Source organism: Lactuca virosa, chromosome 4 (genome assembly GCF_052849685.1).
Source record: "Lactuca virosa cultivar CGN04683 chromosome 4, Lactuca_virosa_CGN04683_v6, whole genome shotgun sequence".
In the NCBI taxonomy this organism is placed as follows: Eukaryota; Viridiplantae; Streptophyta; class Magnoliopsida; order Asterales; family Asteraceae; genus Lactuca; species Lactuca virosa.
This window is the reverse complement of record NC_136429.1, coordinates 368179167-368195739: the sequence shown is the minus strand read 5'-3', so window position 1 is coordinate 368195739 and position 16573 is coordinate 368179167.

Genomic DNA, 16573 nt, shown 5'->3' with positions numbered 1-16573 from the left:
TGTCTGTTGTATAAACCCTGGCGACTATGAGACTTAGTGCCTAAACCCTGGCGACTATGCGACTTAGTTCCTGTCGAATAAACCCTGGCAACGATGGATTTCGTGCCGATTCCTTAGGATGATCCTTAGGAATGAATGAACGAGGAATAGCTAATTCTTAGGGTAGATCCTTAAGAGTAAAGAAGATAATGGGGATGGGTAATTGGGTTAACTATTTGATGTTTAAACATAATAATTATATTATTGTGGGTTGAAAACCCTATGTACTCACCAGGTTTCCCAACCTGACCCACTCAAGCTTATTTGAATCACAGGTGTCGATATGAAGTTACATTACACTGAGAGATTAAGGAGATATAAATCACTAGTGATAATGAATGTAAGTTCTGTTTATGCTTATGTTTCCGTATTGACGATGACATCCCAATGTTTTAAAATGAATAATATACATTTCTTTGGAAATGATTTGATAACACATTTATCATGTTTTTATGGGAACAAATTTCGCAACATTTTTATTAAAAGAAGTATTCTGATTTTTTTATAAAGCACAAACAAAATCGGTCTTTTCTGGCCGTGAAAATGGGGATGTCACACAATAGTTGCCCAAGCTATCTCGCCACTTATGGCTCCAACCGATCATAACAGTCCGACAAACCTGACGCCGCCAAATGCAATGTTAAAAGTGAATGCTACAAGACCAATTGTAGTCTTATACCACAATCGGCTTTCAACGACCTACCACTTCCTAGTACCATGCATGATGTGGTCTTCCCACAGCCTTACGAATTGATTAACCCTGGTCTAATCCATCTGAAGAAATCCATGACGAATCATTTAATGAAATCCATCTGAAAATCCAAAACCCCATACTTGCCTAACCCCCATACAGATAGAACCAAACCAAAACTCAAGAGCCTGATCTGCCAACAAAATTAAAACCATCCCTTAACCCTGAACCCTTTAACTGATACCCTTGGCATTCATATTCCTTAACTCATATCCAACATAATAGAAGGCCTTGCAAAAAAACACGAGTGATTACCAATGCAAGTTCCCACCAAGAACCATCTCGGTAGCCAACTTACAATTCGAGATCCAAGGATTTACACGTGCATTTCACCCGAAACTTTTTGATTCACAGCAACCCCTCACTAATCTGGGGTATAGAGATTCCCAAACAATCTCTGAGACTACCAGTCTAGCACTTGATCCAGCCACCATGTTCCCAAGAGTCCAAATAACAAAGCTACCCAGCCCAAACATCCCTCTGCACCACTTATTGACCACACACTCAATTCTGAAACCCAAGATCCAATACCATGACCCAACGGTCTCTACAAGGTCCCACCTGTATTGCCATAAACACACAAGCCTCACCCACGGGTCCCACCCAAACTATACCACGGAGCGGCCTAGCCCACGGGTCCCACCCATCAAGGGCTACACAACCCGACTCCGCTGGGGCCCCAATGGTCCTCAATCAAAAAACAGAGAAATGCACTTTGACAATCCTATTTGTCGTGCCCAAGGCACGAACTGATCCTTCTCTAAACTCGTGACCATCTCATCGATATGCTACCTCAATTGTTGAATGCTACAATCCCATCGCAGTCTTATAACACATCTAACCAACAATGATTACCACCCCTGGTTTCACCACACTCAAACCATCTCAAACCCAATTATCCCGAATCGAACCCACATTCGACTAAAATCAATCAGGTGTTCACGTCATGATTCGAACCATAAAGCCTTCATCAGACAATAATAGGCAGTGAGGCTCTAACACAACCCTCGACCTGGATCCATCCACAAACCTGCTATGCATAACAAGAAGACGTCGAACAACAGCTGGAACTTCCTTGAACTCCCACTTACACAAGCTCAGTCCAAACGGCCACTTGGGTCGTCTCTCTTCCTGACCAGGATGTGAAACTTGCCCTAGTTTCACACCTGATCCAACCCCCGTAAATTCTGATCGATTCTTCCCCACTTGTATTCGACGAAGCTCTCTCATCCCATAAGTCTGATGGATTCCCAATCCATCAAACCTCATATAGCATAAACCGCCTATGACCTACGCTTACCAATACTAGCGTTCCATTACTAGCCAATCTCAATGATCGCCCACCTCCAGAAATCTGTAAAAATATTCCCTGAAATCTTAACAAGTCTGATAGCTCCAATCACCTTCCATGATACCACACCAATTCCTTAAGTTCCTACATTGGGGATTAAAACCATAACCCCTATTCTGAACTGACGAATCTTCACCCCAACTTCCATCCTCAAAGAATTATTGAATTCTAACCATCTACAACCTATGCGAACATAAAACCCCCTTGACATTTCCAATGACCAGTCAACTCATGCACTGACACCGCCATCTTCCTACTACCACTCATCTCCTAGAAACGGTAGTGTTGAACCCCAAAAGTTCTTCCATAGACGACTGCCGATCCCACCAGATCAAAAGCTGAAACAACTGAACCCTGACCAAAGATCCTCCAAACAACACCCCTGTATTTATCCTATCGAGAACAGGAATAACAACCGAACACAATGAAACAAGCTCAACAAGATACGAACCACTAATGATTCATTGGAGACTCTTGTTATGCAGAATGGCATATAACAATCTTTTATAACCCATAAAATAATAGAGAACCAACCCTAGTTATTACTTACCCAGACCCAACCAAAACTTTGAAGCAATACAATTTCCGGTAACAACCCAGAAGAACACAGAAGATAACATACCCACAAAAGCATCAGAAGGAATCCAGATCTCCTCCTCCTGAGTTACCTCGACCATCCTGAGGACATGGTGCGATACTCACCTCCGATTCCAAATGACAAGAACTAACAACAAGACCCTCCTTCCTAAAGGATTCTAGGGATCCACAAGCTTTGGGGTCCAGATGACTCCCTAACTTCCCCACTACAATCTCGGCCCGAAAGGCCCCGAGATGACCATACAAGAGCTCCAAAATCTCTTCCGTGATTGAACCAAAGACGACCGGGGTCCATTCCAAATTATCGCGAGTAATCTCCGATGAGATGAACTCCTACCTCCACGCATCAATCGGCTCAGTACCTGCACCTGAGACGGAACCGGAACCCGAACCCCCTTCATGAGTGCTCAACACCATACCAAAAAATCACATACGGATGATCAGAACATACCCAATAATCCTCATCTCACAGGCTCCCTAGATTCTCCAAGACTCTCCATGATTCGAGTATTGATCATGTGCTTTTGGTACTACAGGCCCAATACTACCTTCCACACCTATCCAACCTTTCCTCAAGAATCCTACTTAATCCTCTAAGTCACCTTCTCAATCCATACACTAAACACTCGCTAACCAGCACAACGAAACCCACTGAAGCAATTTCCTAGGCTTGCCTAGGTTACCGACCTCACTCTGCCAACAGCTACTGACGAACACCCCGTAATGCCAGTCACCCACCTCATGAATACAATCACATGCAACAAAGAATGGATAATCCTTCAAGTAACATACCCATCTCTACAACGGTTGGATTCAGACAAGAGCTTCGCAATAGGGTCAAATCCATCACTCTGACATTATTCAACCTTTTTCACATATGTCTTAACATATTCACTTAGTAGATACTCCCATCACCTAAGATTTCCACAAAGCACAAAGGAAGCAGCATTCGTGCAGTAAAACTCCAATCCATAGAATATTCATGAGCATCCAATCCCACATACTATAACTCATACTAGGAGCTCCCACTCCCGCTACTGAGTTCCTTAAGCTTATAAGTTATACCCAATCTAGCATCCCATGCTTCCTAGGATAAAAGGAATAACAAATCAGGCCTACCTATCACTGGCTAATCAGAACTAGCATGCAAGCCTACAAGCTCATATAATAGGCATACAAGGCATCTCTCCCAGCATTCTATCCTTGCACGCACTACACCCTTTCTTATCTTAGGAAACTCTTTTCTTAAAAATACTTTTCTTTTTGAAAACTTTACCAAATCCTCTATTTCTGTTCAGACACGCCCGAGAGTATGTCTGAAACCCTCAAACCAAGGCTCTGATGCAAACTTGTAACGTCCCATAAATAATAACATAAAATTTTTGTTTTTAGATTAATAAATCGTTAATACATGTCATTTCCACAAAACCAAGGCAATCAAGATTTATCAAATAATCATCCAATCAGTGTAAATCACAAAATGCGTAAACATGTGGTGTGTACCTGAAACACATGCAAAAATCATCGGGCGAAACACATGCAAAAATCACGAAGATAGTAGCATCATGCACAATCATCGGGCCCCGCCCATATACAAGTCATATATGCATAACTAGATACTAGCATACATAATAACCATTGGCCCTCGCCCAGTAAGCATACAAGCACATACATATGCAAGAGTCACGTAGACATCTAGCACCCTACATAGAAAACCATTGGCCGACATTGGTGCCTTCGACCCATGATATTGCCATATTTATACACACTTTTAAGCAATATTTGAATACATTTTGATTAACATTTTGGTTATTTACATAGATAATGGTACTTATAAGATTAAAATACATTTTGCAGCCAGAAGAAGCCATCTTGAAGAATAAGGACTAGAAGCGACAAGGATTGGAACTTTGGGGGTTAAAAGCTTAAAAGATAAGGATTTCAGCTAAAAAAACGTTCTCACGACGTGAGATGTGAAGGCTCACAATGTGAGCATGATGATTCTAGAAGATAAACATCCGGAAGCAAGAATTCGTGTTGGATACAGATTACTACCAAGCTCACGATGTGAGATACCTTGCTCACGACGTGAGGAGAGTCAATTCGGAAAAATATATATATCATTGATCCTCACAATTTGAAGAGGTTGGCTGGATATTTGAAGTTCCATAAGTCGTTATTCAGAGGAATCAAAGCCATAAACTTGGTAATAACACCAAGGAAAAGAAGAGTGATAAAACCTTTATTCTAGTTTGTCACAATTTACTATGTCTTTATTAATTGAGATTGATTGTTTATTTGCTGTTATGAGTAGCTAAATCTAGCTGCTTCTGTTAGCTAGATGAAGTTGGAACTCATGGTTTGGTTATATTAATATAGACTTTTCTTGTTGGTTAATGGATTGTGTGTGATTGTTATATCTAGCATGCTTAATTTAATATTAGATTGCTTTAAATTCATATTCTGTGTAGTTTAGTGACCATTAATCTGCATGAATTTGATTACCTAGTAATTTAGTGAACGTTAGATTATTAGAGCTAAGATCGAACCAATCTTAGATAAGTAATTAAAGTATTGAATTTGGATGTGCTAGAGAACTCATATTATGACCATAATTGTGTTTGTTAATTCAATCTTACATAGCTCCAATCATATATAATAATTGATTCTAGTTAAATTATGTATGACCATGCATAGCTCTACATGAATTAATTAAATATTAGTAAATTTGGACTCGAATTGCTAATAATAAAATAATTGGTAACCAATGGGAATTGTCATAATTAATAGCTAAACCATTGAGGGAAAGTGGATTCGAACTAACAGAAGTGTTTTTAATAATTGATTGAATAGTTGTTGAGAATTTAATTTTGTCTAAATTTGCAAAATTAGATAAAAACCAATTTACTTTTGCTAGAATTTTAGGTTAATTTAATAGTAAGTAGGTTAAATAATTAATCTCGTTCCCTGTGTTCGATACCCGACTTTTGTGCTATACTATTTGCGAAAGGGTACACTGCCCTGGGTCGAATAGCTAGTAGAATAGTAGGTAAAATTAGGTGTAGCTATTTGCACGCATCAACCCACGAAACATAATGAGGAAACTCACCTCGCACTGCCGAATCTCACAGAAGGAATCTCTGGCTGCTGGCCCGCAAGAATCCCCACACTATCATTCACAAGTTAATCATCCATCAATAATCGGATCCGACCCACAGTAAGTGTCCAAAATAGGGTAAAATACCTTTTTACCCTCTTTATAACTTGGCCCAAAGCCAAGGCCCAATTCAAAAATCCAAAAGCCAAATTACAAATGAACACCCAAAGCCCAAAGTATCCTATGGTCAACCATGCTCAAACTTCTGGTCAAAGTCAAAGTCAACAGTCCATGTTGACCAAACATGCCGTCTTGTCCCTTGGACACGCCGTGTTCCACCAACATCCATTCAGTCAGGAAAAACTCCGGCCACATGCCGTGTTGCCCCTTGAACACACCATGTTCGCTCTAGATTCAACAACCTAATACAATAAGTTGTTTTCTCCAATACCAAGAGCTCCAAAGCTAATGGTCCAGAAGGATAACGTCTCCAACATTATCCTTTAGGATTACCCAAAAAGGTTCAAAACTCAATCCATAAAGCTTATTAGTACAAAGGCTTAACCAATAAGCACTTAATCCATCAAGACATAACTTCAAAACATAGATCTGACTTCCTTCAGCTGGAAACCCACATAAAGTTGCAAACTTTACGTTCATGCATTTCTAAATGAAGTTCTTAAGCTTAAGAAGGACTTAATAAGTGACCTAATGCATGCATGTAACCAATTATCTCATAAAGCTTGCACCTTTTTGCTCAAGGAGCCTAAAACAAACTTAGATCTGGAATAACAAGCCCTTAAACGACTTCACTCTTTCATCAACCCAAAAAGTGACCAAAAGCACAACAAAGTACAATATGAAAATATCTAAACATCCATAAGTCAAGGTTCAAACTTGACACCTTAAAATGCTTGCACAAAAGAAGATGATTCTGGATCCAAAACCTTTCCACCAAGCAAGACAACTTCAAGATCTCCTCACAAGGACCAAAAAAATGAGCACCAAGAACTTCTTAATAGCTGAAGAACATCACCAACAGACTAAAAGATAGATTTTAGGGTTTTAGTGGCAATGGAGACTGGTAAGGAGCCAAGCCATGAGGACTTACGGCCTTTATATAGGGTGCAACACCCTAAAATTAGGGTTTTCTCCACCAGCCGACAACATGCCGCATAATGGGATAAACACACCTTGTTGGCCTTAATGAAAGTTACGTTTCTTCAAATCTAGACACGTCGTGTTGGTTTCTCCAACACACCATGTCCAAACCAAAAAGGGGATTTATTCCCAACAATTATTCCTCAAGATTTCGGGCGTTACTATTCTCCCCCACTTAAATTATATTTTGTCCTCGAAATTATTCCTCACCACCCCATGCATCCTAGACATCCTGAAGAACGCAAGCACAACCTCGAGCATACAACGGGCTTCCCAAGGCTACCGAACCCAACCTTAGCAGAATTCTACATTACCTTAAACTTGAAATGTTAAGCCTCAAATTGGTCTGACTCACTGAAAGACCACCCATACTAAATCACTACCATGCCGAAATGAAACAGCCCAAAAATCATGACCAATAATTTTGTTTTTAAATCATAAATAAACCATAGTTATCAAATCATCTCATCTAAAATGTAAGTCATAATATCTGAAAACATCATATCCAAAAACATATGTCAAAATATAATAGTAAACATCTCAGGCTAAAACATCGTGGTGTGTGCAATGCAGTCATCCCGAGCACTTCCCCTTACTATCGGAAGTACCTGAAACCAAAACTGAAAACTGTAAGCATGAAGCTTAGTGAGTCTCCCCAAACTACCACATACCATACACATAATCACATAATAACATATCATGGGCCTTGCCCGCTTCATCGGGCCCCGCCCGACATCGGACCGAAATCTTAGCGTCGAGCCTCGCCTGGCATGGGGCCCTGCCCGGCATCGAGCAAAGCTCGGTATACATATAAACATATCAACAAATACACATAAATAATCACATAACATAAACATATAAACATTCCTCGGGCCCCGCCCGGCATCAGACCGAAATCTGGAAGCATACAAACATTCCTCGGGCATTTCCCGACATCGGACCGGAGTCCGAAAACATACAAAACAGACACATGAAAGAATCAGGAATATATCAAGCATACAAACATTCCTCGGGCACCGCCCGACATCGGATCAAAATCCAGAAACATTTAAACCTACATCGGACACTTCCCGGCATCGGACCTTGACCCGGAACATACTAGCATACATATACGGACCGGCGTTGGTGCCTTTGACCCGTTCATATAGGAGGAAACTCACCTCGCAAAGCTGAATGCAGAATCTCAAGGTAAGGAATCTCTAATGGCTGCTCCAACGACTCCCCGTCTATCATTATCGCAATAACATTTAGTTAAAATCCAATAATCCTTCTTAGGGTAAAATCACCATTTTAGCCCCTGATCTAATTTAGACCTTAACCTAGGCCCAATTCCATAACATCCATGGTCCAATTCTATCTAACCTTTCCAAGCCCACTAATGACCTAATTTTCTAAATTGGGCCCAACTCCTCAAATGGGCCTTCCCTTAAGCCCAAACATGTCCTTAGCCCAATAACTGACTTTTAATGGCCCACTAAGGCCCAATAGCTAAGAATTCCAAAGATTGGCCCAAACCGAGGCCCAAACGATGAAGAATCTGAATCTAGTGAGTACGTGGGGCGTACTCCTCTATACGCTAAGCGTACAGTCTGCATGGCTTGTACGATGCACGTATGGGCTTGTACGCCCATCGTACTACCCTATTAATCCATAAACTCCAAAAGGGCTTAATCCCTTAAGACCTTAAGCTCCAAACACAGATCTGAGTCCACTAAAGTGTCTTAACCCATAAACTCAATTACTTGGTGGCTTGCAACCCACCAAATGGACCCAAACTTGAAATATGACAACTAACTTCCATGGAAATGACTAGAACTCATGCATGGCCACAAGAGGACCTTCAAGATGGAAACTTTTCTGTTCTTGGGACTCATATAGCACTAAGGGTGGCAACCCTATGTCTAGAAACGAATTTGGATCATAAAAATCCATTCTTGGGAACAAAAAGGTCCAAAACACCATTATCATAGAATTAAGCATACTTGAGGAAAGTTGTGAGATTTTTACCTCAAATGAGTGCTAAATGGTGATGATATCTCAAATCCTTGAGTTCAAGCTACTCAACCACTTCTTCTTCAAATTCTTCTTTCTCCTTCCAAGCATCAAAACACCACAATGAGCTTTACAAGACCAAAATCACACAAAGATGAGGAATGAAAGGTTTCTAGGGTTTCTAAGGTTGAGAGGCTGGTAAGGAGGCTAGGGTTTGGTACATAATGTGGTATTTATATGGCTTAAACCCTAAAAATTAGGGTTTTGAGTCTGTTCGCGTACGCTGCGCGTACTCCTTGGCACTTTGCGCGTACGCTTATTGATCCCCCACATCCTATGCTGCCACTATGCTCAATGTATGTCTTCAGGCGGCCCATTCACTAACGACCCAACTCAATAAGGCCCACTAAAATAGTCCAATATTACTCTCATAGTCCAACAATTAATTACAAAATTAAATACTTAGCATTACCTCGAATCACGGATGTTACACGAAACCTCATGGAAATCCAGACCAATAAAACGCTTCCGACCCTTGATTATCCTGATGCTTCCAGTGGAAACAAAAATCACTGACCAATATTGCTGCAGAACACCTATACTTGACAGAAGGCTCAGATAATCCTTCGAGTAGAGGACTCATCCCTGCAATGGTTAGACTCAGACTAGAGCTGTGCAACAGGGTCAAATCATTTACTCTGAGATTATTTAATCCAAGTTGCAAGTGACTTATCACATTCTCCGAATAACAAGCGAGTCCACACACGAGTCCCCAAATCACGATAACACTAGCTACTTTCCAAAAGTAGTCGAGACCTCCCTGGTCCCAACTTGCCTACCAGCTAACTCAAAAACCAGATTCCCGCCCGGTTGCTGAGTCAAAAGACATACACAGTCGCCCTACACGACTTCCGAATGAAAGCCTCATATGGAAATAGTTGCCCAAGCTATCTCGACACTTATGGCTCCAACCGATCATAACAGTCTGACAAACCTGACGCCACCAAATCCAATGCTTAAAGTGAATGCTACAAGACCAACTGTAGTTTTATATCACCATTGGCCTTCAACGAGCTACCACTTCCTGGTCCTGTGCATGCTGTGGTCTTCCCACAACCTTACGAACTGACCCATCATGGTCTAATCCATCTGATGAAATACATGACCATTCATATAATGAAATCCATCTGAAAATCTGAAACCCCATACTTTCCTGACCCCTACACAGATAGAACCAAACCAAAACTCAAGATCCTGATCTGCCAACAAAATTAAAACCATCCCTTAACCCTTTACCCTTCAATTGATACCCTTGGCATTCATATTACTTAACTCATATCCTACAGAAGTGAAGGCCTTGCATAAAAGCACTCGCGATTCCTAACTCAAGTTCCCACCAAGAACCATCTCGGTACCCAACCTACAACCTGGGGTATAGAGATTCCCAAACCATCTCTAAGACTACCAGGCTCGCACCTGATCCAGCCAGCAGGTTCCCAAGAGTCCAAATGAAAAGGATACCCTGCCCAAACATCCCTCTGCACCACCTACTTACCACAAACTCAAACATAAAACCTAAGATCCAATACCTTGACCCAACGGTCTCTATCTGGTCCCACATGCATTGTCACAAACACACGGGACTCGGCCACATGTCCCACCCAAACTATACTACGGAACGGCCTCGACCACGGGTCCCATCCATCTAGGACTACACAAGCCCGACTCCGCCTCAGAACCCAATGGTCCTCAATCTAAAACAGATAAATGCACTTCGGAAATCATGTCTATCGTGCCCACGACACGAACTGATCCTTCTTCAAATTTGTGACCACCTCATCGATAGGCTACCTCAACTACTGAATGCTACGATCCCGTCGCAGTCTTACAACACCTCTAACCAACCATGATTACCACCCCTAGTTTCACCACACCCAAACCATCTCAACCCCAATTATCCTAAATCAAACCCGTATTCAACTGAAATCAATCAGGTGTTCAGGTCATGCTTTGAACCCCAAAACCTTCATCAGAAAAGAAAAGGAAGCGAGGCTCTAACACAACCCTCAACTTGGATCCATCCACAAACCTGTTATGCATAACAAGAAGATGCCGACCAGCTGCTGGAAGTTCCCTGAACTCCCACTTACACAACCTCAGTCCAAACAGCCACTTGAGTCGTCTCTCTTCCTGAACAGGATATGAAACTTTCCCTAGTTCCACACCCAATCCAAACCTAGAAATTTCGATCGATTCTCCCCCACTTGGATTCGAAGAAGCTTTCTCATCCCATCAGTCCGATGGATTCCCAACCCATCAAACCTCATATAGCATGAACCGCCTATGATATGCGCTTACCAATACTAGCGTTTCATTACTAGCCAATCTCAATGATCGCCCAACTCCTAAAATCCGGAAGAATATTCCCTGAAATCTTAACAACTCCGATAGATCTAATCACCTCCCATGATACCTCACCAATTCCTTAAGTTCCTACGTTAGGACTAAAACCATAACCCCTGTTCTAAACTAGTGAATCTTCACCCCAACTTCCATCCTCAAAGAATTACTAAATTATAACCATCTACAACCCATGCGAACATAAAAATCCCCTAACATTTTCAATGACTAGTCAACTCATGCACTGGCACCACCATCTTCCTGCTACCGCTCCTCTCCTAGAAACGGTAGTGTTGAACCCCAAAAGTTATTCCATTGACGACTGTCGATCCCACCAGATCAAAAGATGAAACAACCGAACCCTAACCAAGGGTCGTCCAAACAATACCCATGTATTGATCCTATCGATATCCGGAATAACAACCGAACACACTAAAACCCGCTCAACAAGATACGACCCACTAATGATTCATTGAGGACTATCGGCATGCAGAATGGCATATACCAATCTTTGATAACCCAGAAAATACTAGAGAACCAACCCGAGATATTGCTTACCTAGACCCAAGTAGAATTCCGAAGCAATACAATTTCCGATAAGAAGCCAATAGAAAACAAAAGATAACATACCCGCAAAAGCATTAGAAGGAATCCTGACCTTCTCCTCCCGAGTTACCGCGACCATCCTAAGGACATGGTGCGAAACTCACCTCCGATCCCAAATGACAAGAACTAACAACAGGATCCTCCTTCCTGAAGGATTCTAGGGATCCACAAGCTTTGGGCTGCAGATGAGCCCCCACTTGCCCCGCTACAATCTCCGCCCGAAAGGCCCCGAGATGACCATCCAAGAGCTCCAAAATCCCTTCCTTGACTGAACCGAAGACCATCGGTGTCCATTCCAAATTACCACGACTAATCTCCGACGAGTTGAACTCCTACTTCCACGTATCGATCGACTTAGTACTTGCACCTGAGACGGAACGGGAAATCGCACCCCCTTCAGAGTGCTCAACGCCATACCGAAAATCACATATGGACGATCAGAACATAACCAAGAATCCTCATCTCACAGGCTCCCTAGATTCTCCAAGACTTTCCCCGATTCAAGTATGGATCTTGTGGTTTCTGTAGTATGGGCCCAATACTACCTTCCACACCTATCCAAACTTTCCTCAAGAATCCTCCCGAATCCTCTAAGTCACCTTCTCAATCCATACACCAAACACTTGCTAACCAGTGCAACGAAACCTACTGAAGCAATTCCCTCAAATTTCCTAGGTTCCCGACCTCACCCCGCCATCAGCTGCGCAAGAACTCCCTGTAATGCCAGTCACCCACCTCATGAATACAATCACATACAACAAAGCTTGGATAATCCTTCAAGTAGCAGACTCATCCCTACAACAGTTGGACTTAGACAAGAGTTGCGGAATAGGGCCAAATCCATTACTCTGAGATTATTCAACCTTTTATCACTTAACATATTCACTTAGTAGCTAGTCCCATCACCTAAGAGTTCCACAAAGCACAAAGCAAGCTACATTCGTGCAGTAGCACTCCAATACATAGAACAATCACGAGCAACTAATCCCATATTCTACAACTCATACTAGGAGCTCCCACTCCCGCTACTGATTGCCTTACACATACAAGTTAAACCTAATCTATCATCCCATGCTTCCTAGGCTACAAGGCATCATATATCAGGCCAACATATCAGTGGCTAATCAGATCTAGCATGCAAGTCTACAAGCTCATATAATAGGCATACAAGGCATCTCTCCTAGCATTCTATCATGCAAAAACTGAGCAGATCCTTAGCCCTAACTAGCATGCGATTCACAGATTCATAAATCAATTCATACCAGATAGCATGTATGAGTATTTTTGGAGAAACTTACTTGAGCTAGGCTGATTGCACGCATCACACCCTTTCTTATCTTAGAAAAATGTTTTCTTAAAAATACTTTTCTTTTTTAAAACATTACCAAATATTTAGTTTGAGTTCAGACACACATGATAGTATGTCCGAATCCCTCAAACCAAGGATCTGATACCAACTTGTAACGTCCCATAAATAATAACATAAAATTTACGTTTTTAGATTAATAAATCGTTAATACATGTCATTTTCACAAAACCAAGGTAATCAAGATTTATCAAAACATCATCCAATCAGAGTAAATTACAGAATGCGGAAACATGTGGTGTGTTCTCTGCAATCATCCTGAGCCCTTCCATTTTAAAGCCAAAGTACTTGAAACATAAACTGAAACCATAAGCACAAAGCTTAGTGAGTTCCCCAAGCTACCACATACCTTACATAACAAAGCACATAACGGGCCCCGCCCACTGAGATACGGCCCCCATCCACACTCACATAATGAGCCCCGACCACAGAGATACGGGCCCCGTCCACACTCGCATAATAGGCCCCGACGACTAAACATATAACCCTACACAATTATTGGGCCCCACCCACATACAAGTCATATATGCATAACCAGATACTACCATACAAAATAACCATCGGGCCCCGCCCAGAAAACATACAAGAACATACATATGCAAGAGTCAAGTAGACATCTAGCACCCTACATAGAAAACCATTGGCCGAAATTGGTGCCTTCGACCCACTAAACATAATAAGCAAACTCACCTCGCACTATCGAATCTCACAGAAGGAATCTTTGGCTGCTGGCTCGCAAGAATCCCCGTGCTATCAATCACAAGTTAATCATCCATCAATAATCGGATCTGACTCACAGTAAGTGTCCAAACTAGGTTAAAAGACATTTTTACCCTCTTTATAACTTGGCCGAAAGCCAAAGCGCAATTCAAAAATCCAAAAGCCAAATTACAAATAAACACCCAAGGACCAAAGTCAACACTCCATGTTGACCAAACACGATGTGTTGCTCCTTGGACACACTGTTTTCCGCCATTATCGAGTTAGTCAGGAAAAATCCCGGCAACACGCCGTGTTGCCCCTTCAACATGTCATGTTCGCTCGTGATTCAACAGCTTAATGCAATAAGTTGTTTTCTCCGATACCAAGAGCTCCAAAGATCAGATCTAGTCCATAACGTGGTCCAGAAGGATAAAAGTTTCCAACTTTATCCCTTGGGATTACCCAAAAAGGTTCAAAACTCAATCCATAAAGCTTAATAGTGCAAGGGCATAACCAATAAGCACTTAATCCATAAATACATTTCCCCAAAACATAGATCTAACTTCCTTGAGCTGGAAACCCACATAAAGTTGTCATATTTACGTTCATGCATGTCTAAATGAAGTTCTTAATCTTAAAAAGGACTTAATAAGTGACTTAATGCATGCATGTAACCAATTATCTCATAAAACTTGCACCTTTATGCTCAAGGAGCCCAAAACAAACTCAGATCTGGAATAACAAGCCCTTAAACAACTTTACTCTTTCATTAACCCAAAAAGGGACCAAAAGCACAACAAAGCACAATATGAAGAGATCTAAACATCTATAAGTCAAGGTTCAAATTTGATACCTTAAAATGCTTGCACAAAAGAAAATGATTCTTGATCCAAAACCTTTCCACCAAGCAAGACAACTTCAAGATCTCCTCTTCCTTCACAAGGACCAAAAAAATGAGCACCAAGAACTTCTTACCAGCTCAAGAACATCACCAAGAGACTTAAAGATCGATTTTAAGGTTTTAGTGGCAATGAAGGCTGGTAAGGAGGCCAGCCATGAGGACTTAAGGCCTTTATATAGGGTGCAACACCCTAAAATTAAGGTTTTCTCCACCACCCGCCAACACGTCGGGTAATGGCATAAACATGCCATTTTGGCCTTAATGAAAGCCGTTTTTCATCAAATATAGACACGCCATGTTGATTCCTCCAACACGTTGTGTCCAACCCAAAAAGGGGATTTATTCCCAACAATTATTCCTCAAGATTTCGGGCGTTACATGTAGGCGATCGAGATGGAATAAGCGAAATGTCATCGATCTCTTGATCGATAGCACAACGTCAACCTGTTGATTCTTTTATTCCTCATTGATGATTTGGAGATTATGCAATGCGGATGATCGGAGGAGAGATGGTAGAAAGTTGGATAAACGAGAGAGCGACAAGATGAAGGGGAAAGTATAAGGAAAGGGTTTGATCAGGTATTCAATATGATTAGAGGACTAAGTTATCTTATCATTAAAATTTTCTCTAATTCATTTTAATAAAATACCCCGTGTCCTTTTTTCCAAGTTTTTAAAAAATAATCTTCACATTCTATTATTTTGACCTAACACTTGTTTGGTTCTATATATATATATATATATATATATATATATATATATATATATATATATATATATATATATATATATATATATATATATATAAAGGGTTGACTCAACAAGGAACCATTTTAAACCATAGAACCAAGAAACCAACATTTTCTCAACTTTTAGAGCTTATTTAAAATTATATATATATATATATATATATATATATATATATATATATATATATATATATATATATATATATATATAGAGAGAGAGAGAGAGAGAGAGAGAGAGAGAAATTTATAACTTTTATCCTCTTTCGATTGATATCAAATTCGATATAACTTATTATGAATTTAGACATTTTTACATTTTTTTCGATAAAGAATAAGCTCTAAAGCTTGAAAATAAAATGGGTCATTGGTTCTAAGGATTAAAATGGTTCCTTATTGAACTTTTACCTCTCTTTTTTTTTCTCTCTCTCTCTCTCTCTCTCTCTATATATATATATATATATATATATATATATATATATATATATATATATATATATATATATATATATATATATATATATATATATATATATTCATGTTCATGTTCAAGTTCAAGTACAAATTCAACGAAGATATCAACAAAAGCATTTTTCCATTTTTACCCAATCTATACAAATGGCCAATGATGTACGTGCCCAGTTGTGAGATCGCAAGCCTATAGTATAACATGAAAGTATATATCATGTGCTCAATAATAATATTAAAATACATAAATTAAAGTAGATTTTTTTAGAAATACGGTTTCTTATAACAATTTTGAAATAAATGGATTTATTTTTCATCTTGTTATTTTGTTTAAATTTATCATTACAATATGTTAAACATTGCAAAGCTCGAGTTTGCATCACTTGAAGTTAGTGG